Source organism: Sapajus apella, unplaced genomic scaffold (genome assembly GCF_009761245.1).
Source record: "Sapajus apella isolate SASKATOON/1434 unplaced genomic scaffold, GSC_monkey_1.0 scaffold48, whole genome shotgun sequence".
Lineage (NCBI taxonomy): Eukaryota > Metazoa > Chordata > Mammalia > Primates > Cebidae > Sapajus > Sapajus apella.
The window spans coordinates 8262089-8277609 of NW_022436988.1; positions in this window are offsets into that span (position 1 = coordinate 8262089).

A 15521-nucleotide genomic window follows, 5' to 3' on the forward strand; every position below is an offset into this window, starting at 1 on the left:
AGTAAGAGGAGGAACTCCAACCTATGTACAATACTTGTTTATATATATAAGAAAAAAAAGGGCCGGGCGCGGTAATCAAGCCTGTAATCCCAGCACTTTGGGAGGCCGAGGCGGGTGGATCACGAGGTCAATAGATCGAGACCATCCTGGTCAACACGGCGAAACCCCATCTCTACTAAAAATACAAAAAATTAGCTGGGCATGGTGGCGTGTGCCTGTAATCCCAGCTACTCAGGAGGCTGAGGCAGGAGAATTGCCTGAACCCAGGAGGCGGAGGTTGCGGTGAGCCGATATCGCGCCATTGCACTCCAGCCTGGGTAACAAGAGCAAAACTCCGTCCTAAAAAAAAAAAAAGAAAAAAAAAGATCATGGGGAGATAAATGTGCTCTGCCACAATGGTTTGTGATAAAGAATTAATTTTAATTACCACATTTTGCAAGGATCGATATTATTATCTTTAAAGCAAAATTAAGAATGCTTCTGTTTTCAAGATATTGGGATATCAGGACACTCCCAGGTCTGGGTCACTTTGGTAAAGATTGTCAGTCTGTTCTCTTAACTGTAAACACCTCAAGGCTAGGAATACCTTTCTTTCTGGGAATGCAGCCTAGCAAGTCCCCGCATTTTCCTCATTCAAGATGGAGCCGCTCTGTTTCGAATGCCTGACAGTTTCACTATTAAATGTTTCTTTCTAAGGAACAGGATATATTGCCTTTTTTTTTTTTTTTTTTTTTTTTTTGAGACATTGTCTCCCTCTGTCACTGTGCTGGAGTGCAGTGGCACCATCTTGGCTCACTGCAACCTCCACCTCCCAGGTTCAAGTGATTCTCCTGCCTCAGCCTCCCGAGTAGCTGGGATTACAGGCGTCTGCCACAACGCCTGGCTAATTTTTGTATTTTTAGTAGAGATGTGGTTTCACCATATTGACCAGGCTGGTCTCGAACTCCTGACCTTGTGATCTGCCCTCCTCAGCCTCCCAAAGTGCTGGGATTACAGGCATAAGCCACTGTGCCTGGCCAGATATCTTGGCTTTCTTTGGCCTTTCAGCTTCCTCAGACTTTGAGATAGGTTTGCACAGACGTGCACACTGTGAAACAGGCTCTATCAGCTGCTGCCTGGAGCCATCTCTCCTCTGGCTCAGGCCCTATCCCGGGAGCAGGAAGAACTTTGACCTCTGGAGGCTTCCAGGCTCCGTTTCCCCAGTGTAAATGGACACTTGGAATTGGCCTGCTTCCTGGTTCATCAGACATGACTGGCCATGTATGAACCCCAGCCCTGGACAGTCTGAGCTGGGACATCTGGTTCTTCTGTCTTAAGTGGTGGTCCAGTGACGAATGTCAGGATCACCTATTACTGTAGGGCAACTAGTTTCTAGACCTAGTTCCGTGGGCATGCCTGGGGGCCACTATACCATCTCACAAGGCTTTGGAAGGTCATTATCAGCTGAATGCTGATCCCTGCCTCTGGTTGCTGAGTGGATGGACATTCGTTCATTCACCTCTTCATACAGTAGGCATTTACTGAGCATCTGCTATGAGCCGGTCACTGGACTCACTGCTGGGAATCTGAAGATGAGTCAGACACCACGCCTGCTCTGGAGTGGGGGTTTCTATTGTTATTGGAGAGGGGAACATGGATAACCTCACTTCGGCTTCTGGCTGGGTTCAGGTTGTCCATTGAGGAAAATGACTGAGGCAAGTCTCAATCATTTTAGGAGATTTATTTGCCAAAGTTAAGGAAACGCACCTGGGAGACAGGTCTATACCTTTCTCTGAAGATGATTTGGGGGGCTTCAAAATTTAAAGGGGAAAAGGCAGGATATCGACAAATACACAATTTTCTTGTGAGAGGGAAGTCCAGAAAGATAGCCATTCATGCCTTTGCCTGGTTCAGTGAATCTGCATTTTTAGCTAAGATAAGGGAAGCAGCAGGGCAGAGCAAATAATCAGATACGCATTTGTCTCAGCTGGGCTGAGGGATGACTTTAGTTCTGTCCTGTGCCTCGCACCTGTGAAGATAAGCTCTCAGTTTACATTCCCGTGGTGAAATTTAGCAGAAACGCCTTAGGGTAAGGGTCACGGTGTGAGGGAGGTATGCAGTCTTTCATTCTTGTAGCCATCCCATTTAGGAACCAAAACGGGAGGCAGGTTTGCATGACCCAGCTCCCAGCTTGACTTCTCCCTTTGGCTTAGTGAGCTTGGGGTCCCAAGATTTATTTTCCTTTCAAGGAATGGCAATGGCCGACACCAGCAGGAGAAAGGAAGGCAGGAAGAAGGGAAGGTGAGAGTGTCTCCTGCCCAGGTGCCACCCTGCCGGGCTGGAATGTCTGTTTTCCTCCTCTGAGCGTCACAGCCCCTGCGGCGTGTCCGTCCTACAGTTCCTGTGGGTTCCGGTCATTCCTGACACCGCTCCCTGTGTTAGACTTACAGGTGCTCGGCCCTCCTGCTGTTACTAGTCCTGGGTTTTTTTTCTCTATCTCTTGTTGATTTCACTTAACTCTTTCCTTCCCCTTTGTAAATTTCCCCTTCATGAGATTATCCTGTTTTACCACCTCAGCCTGCCATTGGCCCATTCCCAGGATCCTGATGGAGTCATGATCTCTCCCTCTTCTTCATATCCACAGTGCCTTTACTTAGTAGATGCTCATTAAATGACTGTCCAATTAATATTAATGTAACCTGTGAGGGCTGTGTCCGCAATTTCTGGGTAAGATTTGCCCTCTGAATACCCAACTTCCAGTTCTGTCCGATAAATCTGCTGGATTAGTACATTTGAAGACACAATGATAAATAAAAATGTGACTAACTTGTCCGTTTTTGGAAGTTGTGGGCTCTTGAGAAACTGGGTGCCTGGTGATGCTAATTATTATGGAAATGAAAGCCACAAAGTTTCTGTTGTTATTAGCAATTTTCCTGTCTCCAGCTTCTGCTTTTTCTGAACAGCTGTACTTTTAAATGTTGATGCAATGGAAAAACAAACAAAACTGAAGTGTAGAAAAGAGAGACGCAAGGGAGTAGTAAGAAACATGGACGCGGACTCAGTCCACAGAAGCTCCCCAAGTGAGGCAGAGAGAGCAAAGAGACATGGTGACGCTTCTGCCCCTCCTCCACATCCTGGGTCTGGGGCGGAGGGGGGGGATGGGGGCGGCAGGGGAGGCTGGTGGGAGCATGAGGAGCAGCAGCCCTGGTGGATGGGGAAGGGGAAGTGGGTGGGGCTGGGGTGCACTGGGGAGAGGGCGAGGGAATCAGAGGGATGATTAGAGTTTCAAGCTCCAGCCCCAGATGGGTAGGGGGTCTCTGCTGATAACCAGAGGCCCAAGGAAAGCCACCATGCCAGACCTGGTAGTCCAGACGGCACACAGGCAACCCAGGGTATAGTGGGGAGCCCCTCTAGGGCCAGGCGAAGTCTTGCTTAGTAGGAGGCCTGCAGCTGCAAACACAAAGTAGGACTGACACGTAGTAGGGCCTCTGTATGTGGCAGCAGACTGCACAAATGAAACCCAATGGGGAAAGAAATGCAGGGTCTGATTCAGGTGTGGTGACTCACGCTTGGAATCCCAGCACTTTGGGAGGCTGAGGTGGGTGGATCACCTGAGGTCAGGAGTTTGAGACCAGCCTGGCCAACATGGTGAAACCCCATCTCTATTAAAAATACAAAAATTAGCTGGGCGTGGTGGTGAGTGCCCGTAATCCCAGCTCCTAGGGAGGCTGAGGCATGAGAATTGCTGGAATCCAGGAGGTGGAGGTTGCATGCCTGGCCAACGAAGAATCTTTCAAAGCCTTTAAGGTGTTGCAAATCCATACCACGCCCATGCCCCTCCACTATATGTGCAAAATACAGGGTTGTGAGCTGTCTGTTGCAGGCTATTTCTCTCTGACTGGCTGAAAGATGGAGGATACTTGGATTCCAGGACATTCACTGACCATGCAGGGCCAGTGTGAGACACACAGGGCAGGGAAAAGAGCTGCCACACAGGCCTTTGTCGGCGGACGTGCCCCCAGTTGTCTGCACTCAGGAAGAGATCTGGAGGCCAAGAGCAGTGAGTGTCCATCAGAGACAACCCTGAAAGAAGCATGTCTGTGATGGTCACGGAGAAGCTCACAGCAAATGACGTGGGTCTTATTGGTGTGAGATTGCAGGAATGTTTTAGAATTTCCAAGTCTCTCTTTTCAGCCTGGGATTACAGGCGGCTCACGCCTGTAATCCCAGCACTTTGGGAGGCCGAGGCAGGCGGATCACCTGAGGTCAGGAGTTCGAGACCAGCCATGACCAACATGGTGAAACCCTGTTTCTACTAAAAATACAAAAAATTAGCTAGGCGTGATGGTTCACACCTGTAATCCCAGCTAATCAGGAGGCTGAGGCAGGAGACTCACTTGAACCTGGGGGGCAGGGGTTGCAATGAGCCAAGATTGCACCACTGCACTCCTGTCTGGGTGACAGAGCGAAACTCCATCTCAAAAAAAAAAAAAAAAGTCCCTCTTTTCCCAAGTAAGAACACCAGATTGAAGAAATACAGAGAGCTACTTTTATTTTTTCCTTTCTAGAAGCAAATGGAGGTTCTGGGTTATGCCATGGAGAATGGGTTCACTAAGCAGAAAGAATGTGGAGGTATTTTATAATTTGAGAGGCAGGACCTGTTACAGTGCTGGAGCTGAAAGTAGAGTTGTGGACCGGCCAATAACACTGATGTCCAGACTCTGGGTATTTCAGGGACAGAAATGATCAAATTTCACGTACAAGGAGGATCAGCTAAGACCCACGGTAAAACCAAGTCTGTATGGTATAAACAGGGGGGCTCGTGTGGGGTTATCAGGCATCCACTTGTGTCATTCAGCAGACTTGGATGTTGACAGGTTTCAAAGGCGTTGACCACTTTGGAAGTAAGTTCGTCGCTTTCTTGCCAAAAGTCCCTCGAGCCAGTGAACATTCCAGAGGAAGGATCCTGGTAAGACTCGGTAATCGTGATAATAAATCCTAGAAAAAAATGTGCAGTTCCGGTGCAGAGGAGATGCTCCCCTATTCTAGGCTCTGCTTAGCACCGTCAATGTTGTATCCCTTAGCAGCCTGAAATAAAGGGAAGAGAAGCAAATAAAGAATGAGACCCATGGGGAAGTTACTTGCACGAATGAAGGCAAGTGAGTCAGCTGCCCAGGGTGGGTCTCGGAGGAAGATGCAGGAGTCATGGGCATGGCTGGGTGGGGGCACTGGGGCTCGAGGCTCAGGCAGCGGCTCACTTTGGGCCTTTCGTCTCTCTGCACAGGTGCTTCCAATGCCACCAGCTCCGGATGCCAGCACTCCTTTCTCAGCCTGCTCTCTGCTGGAATTGAATATTAAAAAAAGAAACAAAAACCACAGATGGGCTGATGTGAGCAGACGGTTTTGATCATAACCACAAAAATCTTCTTGTTTCACATTTCTAATAGGCACTGCCCTTGCATATTGCCAAGCTCATTTCACTGATGAAGAAAACGCTGCAGTTATCTGCCTGTTCTATGGGCGATGGCCTGAAAGTTTGTGTCCCCCTTAGCCCCCCACTGAAGATTCATATGTTGAAATCCTAACCACAAAGCTGATGGTATTAGGGGCTTGGGAAGTGATTAGGTCTTGAAACTGGAGCCCTCATAAATGGGATGAGTGTCCCCATAAAAGAGACCCCAGAGAGCTCTGTAGACCTCTCTCTCTGCCATGTGAAGATGTAAAGAGAAGGCAGTCGTCTGCATCTCAGAAGAGGCCTTCGCCAGAGCCTGACCCGGCTGGCACCCTGGCCTTGGGCGTCCAGCATCTATAACTGTGAGAAATAAATGGCTGCGTAAGTGGCTCAGTTTGTAGTATTTTAGTTACAGCAGGATGAATGGACCAAGATAGGATAGGCCACTGCAGGGTCCCCTCTGTTTTCTGGGCCAGAATGTGCTCAATGGAGATTCTGGGCACTAGGAGACAGACGGCAGTGGGAGAGTTCCCCTGTTCTTTAGTCCCGATTGAGGTCAAGGCTCACACATGATCGATGTCACTTTTTTTTTTTTTTTTTTTTTTAAGATGGAGTCTCACTCTGTTACCCAGGCTGGAGCATGGTAGTGTGTTCTCGGCTCACTGCAACATCCACCTCCCGGGTTCAAGCGACTCTTGTGCCTCAGCCTCCCGAGTAGCTGGGATTACTGTGGGATTACAGGTGTGCGTCACCACGCCCTGCTAATTTGTATTTTTAGTAGAGACCAGCCTGTCAGTCAGGCTGGTCTCAAACTCCTGACCTCAGGTGATCCACTCGCCTCGGCCTCCCAAAGCTCTTGGATTACAGGCGTGAGTCACCTTGCCCAGCCCATGTCATAACTTTTAATATTTTTGACCATGACTCACAGCAAGAAATTCAGTTATGCTGCAATAATTGTATGCACATACAGAAAAAGGTGTCTCAGTATTTATCATTATGACATGAGATGTGTTCTAATTGATCCTGACATACCCTGTTGTAGACTAAAACGTGACTGAGGCAGGTCTCAATGCATTAGACGTTTGTTTAGCTGAGGTTGTCCGGAGAAAAACACAGATCATAGAAGCGTCTGTGATCTGTGCTTTTTCCAAAAGGGGTTTTGAGAACTTTGGTGTTTTTTTTTTTTTTTTTGAGACAGAGTCCTGCTGTGTCACCCAGGCTGGAGTGCAGTGGCGAGATCTCAGCTCACCGAGATCTCCGCCTCCCGGCACCATACCAGCCGAGCACATACCACCATGCCCGGCTAATTTTTTTTGAATTTTTAGCAGCGACGGCATTTCACCATGTTGGCCAGGCTGGTCTTGAACTCCTGACCTCAGGTGATCTGCCCATCTCGGCCTCCCAAAGTGCTGGGATTACAGGCATGAGCCACTGTGCTCGAGCAGGAACCTCTGTCTTTGAAGGGGAAAGGGAAATCAAGAGGGGAAAAAAAAGGGAGGGACGGGAGGCAGTGAAGCAAACGGTTACATTCTCCTGAGGCTCTGATTAGCTTTGGTAAATCTACATTTTACACGTAAAAAGAGGAAGTGGAGGAAAAAGTCAATGATGCCTTGTGCACTGCTCAGTAAATCGACATTTGACTCAAGATAAAGTAAATATGTGAAGAGCGGGAGAGCAGGAAATGAGGCCGGGGCACAGGGTCATGCCATTGCAGCCGTCTGTTTGGGAATAAAAGGAAGACCGTATTGGTGGCCCAGTTCCCAAGCTTCACTTTCCCTTGGCATAGTGAGCTTGGGAATCCTGAGATTCCACTGGTCTCTCACTTGTAAGAAAAAAATCTGCTTAAGACTCACAGCCAGGTTGCCACCCTCAGTCTGGACCACACTGGCCTCATCGTTTTTGCTGCCTGCCAGAAAGAGCAAATCTTCTGTGATAGTAGTGTCTGGGTCACGCTCCCCTGGCGACTGAGAGAGGGACAGGAATGACAGAGGATTTCTGCCTTCAGCCTGTCTTACGGCATTGATCCAGCAGGGGAAAGGAGCATTCTGACCTTTCTCTCTCTCCCTGGGGAGAGACTTCTATGGGGAGGTCTAATGATAATGTTGGTCTTCTCTCACAAGGAAGTGAGTTTCTCTCACCTAATTGCGAAGGAAAGACTGTCTAACAAGAGCAGGTCAGAAGGAATTCCTGACCGAGAGACTTGACCGTGGGCCTGCAGAGGTACTTCCTCTCTCTCAGCATAGACTGTGGTCTCTCACAGGACACTTGAGGTGACCTAGGTCTGCCCTGCTTAAATCCAGTGGCCGTCAGGCTGGGCCTGGTGGCTCACGCACTTTGGGAGGCTGAGGTGGGCAGATCACCTGAGGTCAGGAGTTCAAGACCAGCCTGGCCAACATGGTGAAACCCTGTCTCTGCAAAAAATACAGAAAAATTGGCTGGGCTGGTGGCAGGCGCCTGTAATCCCAGCTACTCAGGAGGCTAAGGCAGGAGAATTGCTTGAACCTGGGAGGCTGAGGTTGCGGTGAGCAGAGTTCACACCACTGCGTTTCAGCTGAGGTGATAGAGCAAGACTCCATCCAAAAACAAACAAAAAACAAAACAAAACAAAGACCAGTGGCTGCCATTCAAGCCCCACCTGTGTTTGGAGAAGGCAGTACTCCATTTGGCCACAGGTCAGGTCTGGCCTGGGATTTTCCAAGTGTCCCTATCCCTTGGCCTTTGCATTGGAAGTACCACGTCTGCTGTCGCATGCACACTCCCCGATGGTGGCATGCAGTGATTTAGCTTTCCTGTGCTTGCTTCCTGAGAGCAAGGTGTGGGGCCAGGGGAGGGGTGGTCTCAGATTTCCCTAAATGAATGTGAGGTGTTGTGTAAGAAATGCAGCCATGTATACACTGATTTTGTTTTATTTTTTGAGACAAAGTCTTACTCTCGATCAAGCTGGAGTGCAGTGGCGTGATCTCGCCTCACCACCACCTTTGCCTCCCAGGTTCAAGCAATTTTCCTGCCTCAGCCTCCTGGGTAGTTGGGACTACAGGTATGTGCCACCACACGCGGCTACTTTTTGTATTTTTTTTTTTTTAGTAGAGACGGGATTTCTCCATGTTGGCCGGGCTGGTCTCAAACTCCTGACCTCAAGTGATCCACCCGCCTCGGCCTCCTAAAGTGTTGGAATTACAGGCGTGAGCCACTGCACCCGGCCTGATCTCTTTATCATTTCCAGGCTGTTCTCCCCTCACCCTCCCTTTCTTCTTTCAGGACATGCTTACCAAGGGCCCCTAAGCAGTGGGTGCTGGAGACAGCAGAATGAATAAGGCACAGCCCTGCTGGCTGCAGTGTGGGTCCCAGACAAGGATGTTGGTGATTACAAGAACCCGATCTCCCGGTGGGAACGCACAGGGGACTGAGGAAATGCACAGAAGGGTGGTGTAGCCCAGCCTTGAGAGGGGCTTGCAAGGGGGGCTTCGTGGACCCCAGTGCGGGAGGACGTGAATTCCAGCTTTCACTGGACCTCCGCTGATGTGCTCCTGGCCAGGAGGGGTCAAAAGAACTCCAGGAAGAAGCTGAAGCACAAAATACAGTTTTAAAAACTTAACTTGAGTGAAGTGAGGACAGCTGTCGGGATGCACTTCCAAGTTGCCTTTGGGAGTGCTCTGCTTGGCCTTTGTTACAAGCAGCGGTTTTTTTTTTTTTTTTTTTTTTTTTCCAAGACTGAGTCTGGCTCTATCGCCCAGGCTGGAGTGTGGTGACGCAAACTCGGCTTGCTGCAACCTCCGCCTCCCGGGTTCAAGAGATTCTCCTTAGCCTCCCGAGTAGCTGGGATTACAGACATAAGCCACCGCACCCAGCCTACAAGCAAGTTTTGAAAGGCAAAAGGGAGCGAGGAGAGGCTGATCCGGAGTCTTCCGATGGGAATTCTCACTGGTTCACAGAAATCACATCGGTTGGTGCCTGGCTGTGCATTGTTGAGCTCGGGTGTGAGTTATGGTGTCCAGTCCCTGGTGTTTATGGTGTTCGTGGCTACGTGGTGTCCGTGCGTCTAGGACCTGCGTTGCAGGTGGCTTCGAGAGACAGTTTAGCTTAAGCGGGGAGTGAGATGTGACTGCTGCCACATCTGAATGCCTCTGAGTCTGCTTATTTAAAGGGGCTTGCATTCCTCAGATAAAAAGTTCTTTTCTTTCTCACCACTCCCCCTGTGGCCTGGCTGAGGCCACCCCAGCGGGAGGGAGTTGGGCTTATCATTGCTGAGTGGGGGTGGAATTCCAGGTTCCCTACCCAGCCTTCCTTGACAGCACCTGGCAGGGGGATTGTGTGCCTGGTTATAGCCGGGTGGAGGTGGACAGCTAAGCTCCCACTCTGCCTTTGCTGGCCTGGGTGGTGGGCCATCATTTCTTCCGGGTGTTCTGTAGGGTAGAGAAATCATTGTCTAAGTCTTCCGTGTTGCTAGGCTGCTACTTCTGTGTTTTTTTGTTTGTTTGTTTTTTTTTTTTTCCTAGAGAGAGAGGGACAGCTTTTGTTGTTTTTCTGTGCCTGTTACTGTTTCTGTACCGGTGGCCTCTCCCTCGGGGCTGCCTCCAAGTCTGGGATACACAAAGGAAGAGAAAACCCAGATAATTCATTGCTATACTGTTCCACTGACCCTCAGTCAGCCTACCCTCTGTCCACCTGTCAGTCCCTTCTCATGCTTGTTCTATTTTTATTTTTTATTTTTAGAGATGAAGTCTTGCTCTGTCACCCAGGGAGTGCAATGGCGCCATCTCGGCTCACTGCAACCTCCTCCTCCCAGGTTCAAGCAATTCTCCTGCCTCAGTCTCCCGAGTAGCTGGGATTGCAGGTGCTCACCACCATGCCTGCCTGGCTAATTTTTGCATTTTTAGTAGAGATGGGGTTTCGCCCTGTTGACCAGGCTGGTCTCGAACTCCTGACCACAGGTGATCCACCCGACTTGGCCTTCCAAAGTGCTGGGATTAGAGGTGTGCGCCACCACACCCGACCTTCATGCTTGTTTTATATGCAAGATCAGGGCTTGGTTCTACTTGGTGGGAGGGATAGGGAAAAGTCTGGCTACTTCGTCTTCCTGGAAACGTTAAGTACGTGGGATGGTTTTAAGGGCCAGGCATACAAGAGCCTCACATTGTTTCTGTGATGTCTTACCACAGCATCCTGGTCCCCTGCATATGGCAAAAGTTAAGTGCCCCACTCTGGGCCTGACCTTAGACACCTGTGCACATGCCCCATGGTGACCATAGAAACCAGCATGAAGCTCATGGCACAGACGGAAGGGTCCCGGTCCTCTAGTTGCCACCTAGAGATCTGCCTGACTTTCCTTTGTTATGATCTGACTGAGAACTAAACCTTTACTGCATTAAGCCACTGAGATGTTAGGGCTGCTTGTGACAGCGCTATCTACCCAGACCCTAGATCGTTTAAGATCTCTTTATTCCTTTTTTTTTTTTTATGAGACAGAGTCTCACTCTGGTTGCCCAGGCTGGAGTGCAAGGGTGTGATCTTGGCTCACTGCAACCTCCGGGACCCAGAAGAGCTGTCCTGGGTTCAAGGCAGAGATGAAGTGTCCACAGAAAAGGGAAAGATACATTAATTCATTCACCTGTGGGTCCTTCTATATATCCAATCATTCATCCATAGATCCTACAAACACTTACTAGCACCAAATATGTGCCAGGACTGTTCTGGGTGCTATAATTATGAGTAACATCTGAACTGAGGGAGTCAACTAACTACAATACAATGTGGAAGTTGCTATCTTAGAGACTCATTCATATGGGGATGACAGTATGCAACAGAGACCAGTCACTTTGCTCTTGGAAGGGTGGGAGATGTCATAGAGGCTTCACTAAAGGTCCATCTTGAAGGATGAATGAGTTGACTGAGTGGGAAAGGAATAGCTTATGTCAAAGTATGAGGATATTAAAGACCATGGAGAGCTCAAAAATAACAATCGTTCTGTTTTGACAAAGCTTAGTTTAAAGAGGTTGGAATGGCTTGTGAGAAAGCATTAATGGGCCAGGCATGATGGCTCATGCCTGTAATCCCAGCATTTTGCGAGGTCAATGTGGGTGGATCACCTGAGGTCAGGAGTTTGAGACCAGCCTGGCTGACATGGTGAAACCCCATCTAAAAATACAAAAATTAGCTGGGTGTAGTGGTGCATGCCTGTAGTCCCAGCGACTAGGGAGGCTGAAGCAGGAGGATTGCTTGAATCTGGGAGATGAAGGTTGCAGTGAGTCAAGATCACACCACTGCATTTGGGCAACAATTCCAGCATGAAGGGGAAATGACAAAGAGGAAGGAAGCAAATTCAAATAAGAAATAAGCAAACATTGGTTGAGTGACATGGCTCATGCTTATAATCCCAGTGCTTTGGGAGGTCAAGGCAGGAGGATTGCTTGAGCCCAGGAGCTTGAGACCAGCCTGGGCAACATGGCAAGACTCCATTTCTACCAAAAAAAAGTAAAAAACAAAATAAGAGCAAAATTAGAATTCGATTTATTATGCATTTTATCACCTATGAACACTTCCAAACAGATGATAGAATTTAACCCTCTGAGCAATTTTGTGACCTAGGCAGGGCAAATAGCATTGAGTCCACTTTAAAAATAAGAGGACGTAGGGACAGCCTATGACATAAGAACTAAGTAGACAAGCTGGAAATGAAGTCCAGATCTGTGTCCTTCACAGAGCTCCTTCCATTGGCTATGATGGTGTCCAGAATAAGGCCAACCCAGTGATTGTCGCAAAACAGCTGACCTCTCTGCACATCATCTGGTATTTCCATTATGAACCGATGGCTGTCCAACGTTTACTAGCTCCCATTAACCTCAAGCAACCAGCAAGTACACATTTCAAAAAAATGCACCTACACATTTATATGATTCCATCCATCACTTCCAGGAACTTGCTGGATTTCCTTGAGCCCTGCTAAGCCTGCATTTGGGTAACACTCCAGCAGGACAGAAGAAAGTGTCTTGGAATTAACATAACCATCTTTTTCCCTAACTTCAGGTGCCCAGGATTGGGTCATCGTTCATGGAACACTCTCTCATCACTGGCCCATTCAAGACCCTCTTTTATTTTAATTATATGTAGTTTAACAAACATCTGTGAGCTCACTGGTCAATCCATGAACTAGAATGTTATCAACAACATAGATCTACCTACTTCTTCCCAATGCAATCCTGGTTCTTCTTTCACACAACAGTAATTTGGTGTCGTTTGCCAATACTTGGCATGAAAATGTGCTTTTGTTATCTTTTTGCATTAAGTAGAAAATTGGGCTAAGCAACCATAAGCCATGTTCTGCATCTGAGGGTTTGTGATTTAGTAAGCCACATCCCCCATCTCATCTCTCTCTTTCTCTCTTTCTTTCTTCCTTTTCTTTCTTTCTTCCTCTCTCTTTCTTTTTCCTTCCTTCCTTCTTTCTTTCCTTCTTACTTTCTTGCTTCCCTCCCTTCCTTCCTCCCTCCCTCCCTTCTTCCTTCCTTCCTTCCTTCCTTTCTTCCTTCCCTCTTTCTTCTTCTTTTTGAGAAGGAGTCTTGCTCTGTCACCCAGGCTGGAGTGCAGTGGTGTGATCTCGGCTCACTGCAACCTCTGTCTCCCAGGTTCATGCAATTCTCATGCCTTGGTCTCCTGAGTAGCTGGGATTACAGGTGTGTGCCACCACACCTGGCTAATTTTTGTATTTTCAGTAGAGATGGGATTTCACCACGTTTGCCAGGCCGGTCTCACCTCAAGTGTTCCACCTGCCTTGGCCTTTATCTTTTTCTTTAAGCTCACCTCTCCAGGCTCTGCCTCTGCAAGTTACCTTGCTTCACCTCCATTTTGGAGGTGGCTTTGCTTACTGAGCTTTAGCTAGTACCCTTATCCACACTCCTGTCCTTCCTCTGAAATGTAAGTCTTTAAAAGTGACTTCCACATTTTAAGAAGCATCTTTTGTCTTTCAGAAGATAAATTAGAATTGGTTTCATTTCAATGAGAAGGTTGCCTACTGGAGAGAAATAGCCATCGTGAATGCAGAAGGCTCTTATTTTTCTAGGGTAACCTTTCAGATTGGTTTGGGGTTCCCCGTAGCACCTTTAGCCTTTTCAGAATGAGATTCTGCCTCTGCAAAGGAGTGATGTTTGCTTGGCCTAGAATGGCTTGAAAAGTCGTAGAGTTTGTGAACCAGAAAGATCCCTAAAGCTGGAGGTTTACCCAGTAGAGACCTGGGGAAGGAAACAGCTCAGCCCAGAGGGAGCTAAAAGTAAGTGGCTCTGCACCCTGGAAGGAACAAAATAATCCGGTGGTTTTCTCCCTCAGCTGTGCTCTCCGTGTATGTGTGTGTGTGTGTGTGTGTGTGTGTGTGTGCGCGCATGTGTGTGTGTGTGTGCGTGTGCGCGCGCGTGTGTGTGTGTGTGTGAGAGAGAGAGAGAGAGGAACAGCAAACCATTTGCTCCTTAGCAGGGCTGAAGAAGCCCAGCTTGTAATCAGGAGAGTGGAGGACAGATTCCAGAGGAGAAATCTTCTTTCTGGAGGCCAGGGCAGAAGGCCAGACCTGCCCTTATGTAACTGAAGAATTAAAGATTCTCTTGAGTCTGACTTCCTGTCTGCTGCTGGCATCTTCTTGATTGGAGTGGCAGGAATTCTAGGACACATTCAGCTCTGAAGGGTCTGGCTCTGATCCTGGCAGAAGAACTCCAAGCTCTCCAGGAAGAATTCCTTTAGGAAGCAGCACAGGCAGGGTTTGCCTCCACAGCCAGACTCTTGGCTGTGACCACACCTTTGTACCCTGTAAAGTTCCCACGGAGGGAAATGCAGTCCTGAACTCTGTCCAGAACTGGGAGGAGGTGCTGTTGGGATATGACATCTCTAGGAGGGGGCTGGAGGAGGGTGGAAGGGAGGGGGAAGGGAGGAGGTGAGAACCGGCTCTCCAGTCTCAGGAGGGTTGTGCAGCTGCTGGGCAACAGGTTCTTGGGGGAGAAACTAGGTGTGGAGCAGGGATTTGAGAATGGGAAGATTCCCAAGGGTATCTTCAGTACCCAGGGTGAGGAAGGTTCTCATAAGAATTAGGGCAATTAGAGAATTAGAGAAATGGGGAGCCCTCAGAAGGTGCGGGGTCAGGAGCCACTTGACTGTGATCAAGGGAACACAGAGCAGGAGAACACAGATGTGGAGCAGGGGTTGGGGTAGGGCTGGGAAGGGGTCAGGGTGGGGGTGACAGGTGCTGTTGAGTGTGGAAGGGGCCAGGAGGGTGGGAAGAGATAGTAACAGTGAGGTTGTCTCTAGCCAAGCATGGGTGGCACAGTGAGGAAGGCGTGCATGGTGGCAGCTCACACATCTACCAAGGCATATAACAGCTGGGGACAGAGTGGGGAGGAAAGCCAGCTGGGGACAGAGTGGGGAGGAAAGGCAGATGGTGGGAGGACAGGAGGGAAATGAATGAAAGCCTGAAGTCAGGGACTCCTCCAACCTCTCAATCACTTCAGATCTAGATGTAATTAGCTCAGGAGCCCAGAGAGTCATAGGACCCGCAGATGCCCAGGGCTCTGTCACTATTTCTGCTCATTTCAAAGGCTTAAGCTTCGATAGACCTTGGGCATGTTCATCCTCTTATTGCTAACTCAGGTTACTCTGGGGGATGCTAAGCTCAGCCTCATCACTGTTCTCTTTCTCTCCCTCTCTCTCACACTCACACACCCACACCCATGTGCATGTACACATACACTCAAGCAAAGCATCTTGTAAGTTTTTCAACACTTGCTCAAGATTGGGGGGCTCTGCTGAGCACCACATCCTATAACTTCTGCCTACCTACAGCCTTTCTTCTATATCAAATTTTCACACTTTGCCTCCCAGATTCTAAACCCCACTGTGCCCCCAGGACCCAAATCACCTCACTCAGTTACAGAAAGCAGCCTCCCTCTTTCCTCAGAATGCATGGTGACCTTTGACACCCAAGACCTGCGGACTATTAGGGAGGGGGTCATCTTGTGTCCCAAATCCATGTAAAGAAGCTTATCAGGGCTTCCTTTGGACACAGACCCTCTTCCCAGTGCCATGTTGATTCTTCCTGGAGGGTGGTTAAGATCAGAGC